This window comes from Mesocricetus auratus, unplaced genomic scaffold (assembly GCF_017639785.1).
Source record: "Mesocricetus auratus isolate SY011 unplaced genomic scaffold, BCM_Maur_2.0 Super-Scaffold_100026, whole genome shotgun sequence".
Classification (NCBI taxonomy): Eukaryota; Metazoa; Chordata; class Mammalia; order Rodentia; family Cricetidae; genus Mesocricetus; species Mesocricetus auratus.
The window spans coordinates 10,550,001-10,553,924 of NW_024429207.1; the positions used below are offsets into that span (position 1 = coordinate 10,550,001).

A 3,924-nucleotide genomic window follows, 5' to 3' on the forward strand; every position below is an offset into this window, starting at 1 on the left:
TGTATACCCATTCTGCAGAAAGCACCAGTTCTGTATTCTCCACAGAGTCACATCCTGACTTCAACTGGGAGCCAGACCTTATTTTTTAACCCAATATAGGAGGAGGTCAGGGTTAACAGTTGGCTCAGGGGCTTCCAAGGGGCTTCTGGGGTCTTAGGTCTGATTTCCATGTAGACTTGGAAGCTTTAGCCTATCTACACTGCAACCAGCCTGTGACACCCACAGCCACAGGGCAGTGATACTGGAAGAGTGGAATGGGGGGAAGCAGCATAAAAACCATTCTATGAGTTTAAAAGCAGAAGGATAATGAAGTTAGTGATTCTGAATCCACAGGTAGTCGAATGAAGATGAGACAACTCCTCATTCACCATTAGAGCAGCTGTGGTGGGAAGGGCTGTTTCACTACACGTTTAGAAGCCACCCACTTGCTCCCACAAGTCCTAGTACTGCACACTAGAACCAGCCATTCCCTTGTAAGTGGCCCCTTGGCAGCTTCCTTTCCTCTGCACATGTACCTCGCCCTTCTCATTGTGGATTAGCTTGTTGAATTCTTTTCCTTCTAAGCATAAGAACTCATCTCCAAGAGTCAGAATGCCACATTTGGTGGCAATGGCCCGTGCTGTGTTGACATTATCACCTGTTACCATTCTGACAGTAATGCCAGCCTATTTGCATTTGCTAATTGCATTGGGTACCTCTGGTACACAGGGTCCTCAATGCCCACCACCACAATGCATGTCACTCAGTAAGGATTTCATTCTCATTGCCCCACATGGGCTCTGTGTCATCAAGATCCCAGTAAGCTATGCAGATAGTCCGGAGTCCTTCACTGGCCATGGGCTCAATGACATTATGTACCATGTCATCTCGGCCCTTGCTTTTGAATGGTTTCTCCTTCCTTGTCCAGGATTCGATTACACTTGGACAGAATTATCTCAGATGTGCCTTTGCTGAACATGTGGAAGCCTTCTTCCAGCTTCCTGATGACAGTGCTCACAGACTTGCACACTGAGTTGAAGGTGTACACTTTGAAGAGTGTCTCCTCAGGCAATTCGTTGTGAACTGCTTGGTAATCCTGCTTCAGATCTGTGACAAAGCCCAGCAGGGCACACACTGTCTTGTTGTCTACCTGCCGGGGTAGGCCTCCCTCTTTTTCTGGAGGCAGAATCTTAGAAGTATAAGTGCTGTTAATAGAAATGCCATTGACTATGAGGCCCAGAACCTTGGGCAGGAAGACATCAGGGCTTGGGATCTGACAGTAATGAGTGCTCCCAACATAAGCTTGTACCACTGTCATGCGGTTTCATGGTCAGTGTTCCTGTCTTATCAGAGCAAATGGCTGTGGCAGTGCCCGTTGTTTTACAGGTGTACCAAGTTGTTGTCCTTCATCATTCTCTTCGCAGAGTAGGTCAATGAGACAGTGACAGCCAGTGGCAGCCCCTCTGGCACAGCCACTACCAATACAGTGACGCTGATGATGAAGAACTTGACAAAATACTGGATATAGACGGGAGTATACTCAGGTAGGTATGCTCTGTGCTGTATCACAAAATTGTCAACCACAATGTAGAGAATCAAGATGACTGAGTGTAGACATGATCAGACACGCCTTCCCAATCTGCAGTTTTTAAAAGGCACATAGTTGAGTGAGGAACTGGTTAATGTCAGAGAACAAATGCAAAGCAGCCCAATTATTACCAGCTGACATACATTCCTTGTGAGGATGGATGGGTTGGTGACCAAGTGTGATTAATTCCTTATACCCATCTCTACCCTCAATCTCCTGATATAAAAACAATGAGTGGGTATGCACCCTAAAGATTTAAAGTAGAGCTGACTGGTTGTTTTTCATGTATTAAAGTTTAGGTGTGATTCCTTTAAGAGTCCTTATAAGAATACCTTTCATTATAAGCAATAAAATGATTCTTTCCTTGTAACAGCAACACGGCCTGCCAGTAAAAGAACTCACTGAGAAAAATACCTTGCTTGCTTACACTTTGTTAATCTATAACAAGTTGGTTGGATATGAGTGTACGTGGGTTTCTGGGGATAATTTGTTTTTCACCCGTAATCATGTAAAGGACATAGAAAACATGCTGTTTTTTTAAAATTGTATTCATTGTAATCATTCACTTGAAAAACAGTGTAACCCCATTGTAATTTATATGTTGCTTAAAAGATTTAGCTGGCATACATAAGCTGTAAGGGAAAAATAGAAGGAAAACATCAAGAGAATAAGGAAGAAGATAGAATTAGGAGGAAAACATTGAGAATGAGAGGAGGAAATCAGAAAAATAAAGGAGGGAAAACATAGAAGAGGAATCAAGGAGGAAACCATCAAGACAGTGTATGAGTATCTTTTTCCCTTACCGCCTTAGATAAGAAAAGTCACAGTCCTGCTGCTGTTGACTCCTGGATTTCCCTTTGAGCCCTGAACTTGCTGGAGATTGGCCAAGGGCAATGAAACATAGTAAAACCATGTTTCAAAAAAACTCAATGTGTGTGAGAGAGAGGAGCCCACATGTGAGCGCATTGTGTATGGGGGCCAAATAGGCAGAGCACCCTGGAGGTCAGAGGGCTATGTGCAGTCAGTCTCTTTGGTTTTCTGTGGGTTCCTCAGGTTGCCAAGCTTTCGTGGCAAACCCTTTGCCTGCTGAGCAGTCTTGAAGGTCCTGTAATTCTTCATTGTTTCAATCTCTTAAGAAGTCATAAAAAAAATAGGAAGATATTGGCACATTTTCAACCCTAAACTGTGTGCCTTTATAGGTGGTATTCTTTGTTTCTTGGAGTGACTTGCAATGGTCTTTTATTTCATTTTCTGACAGTCAAGAGACTGTCATTTTGTGATTGCTTCCTGTCAGTACTTCAGAAAGCATACGGTTTCAGAGAAGTAAAACATATACTTCTCATTTGTGGCCTGAGATGGTTTTTAATTGTGCTAGTCATGTGCTTCATAGTGACATCTTGGGCAATGACTGAGCACACGCACAGCAAGTGACCCCATGTGATGACTAAGGACATGGAAGCCACTTCAGTTTCATGTTCCTAAGTCAAAAGTCACCTGAGGATGCACTTCTCGCAGTGTGTCCTGTTATTAAGTCAACTATGAATAAAACTTGAGTTTTAGATTCAGATCTACAGCAAACTGAGAAAGATAATCCAGAAAGATCCCATGTACTACCAGTTAGCTGTGCCTACTCTTAATATATTGAATCAAGAAGGGGCACTGTACAAGCTAGCATTGATACACTGCTCTCAGGCAAACTCGACACTGAATTCTGACTTGCTAGTTTTTCCATTTTTCCTTTTCTCTTCCAGGATCCTAAAGGCCTGATATTACCTTGTTTCCATACACGCCTTTCTTGTTTGTGACACATTGCCATACAACTACTTTTGTTTCTGGTAGTTGACAGTTTCTAGGAGTACTTTCCAGGCTTTTTTGTAGAAGTCATTTCTATGTCCTATTTTCTCCTGAATACACTTCAATTATGGACTTAGGGCAAAAATACCACTAGGATGAAATACCATTCTTGTATCAGAAGTACATGTGATCAACACGTATTATTGATGAGGTTACCCTTGATGTTTGCTTTCCTGAGGAAGGGTTTGCAAGTTCTTTCTTTGAGGCAGAGTCTCAGGTAGCCCATGCTGGTCTTAAACTTACTCTGTAACCAAGGCAATGTAACTCTTGAATCAGTCTCAGCCTCCATGCCGTCATACCCAGCTGGCAAGCTAATTCACTAAAAAGCTCTCACACCTAGCCCCTTCCCACCTTCAAGAAGGTGCTGAGTACAACCTGCTGTGTATTTTTATGACTATTGACATGTACATTGAGAAGGTACTGCCCCCATTTAAACATTTGTATCTGAGATAGTTCCATTATATATATATATATATATATATATATATTTGTTTTTTGTTTTT

The 3,924-nt window shown here is 42.4% G+C and overlaps 1 pseudogene; it reads right to left on the reverse strand.

Annotated features, from left to right (window-relative positions):
- Positions 1-440: 440 nt before the first annotated feature.
- On the reverse strand, positions 441-3,718 carry LOC121134105 (annotated as a pseudogene).
- Between the last annotated feature and the right edge of the window lie 206 nt (positions 3,719-3,924).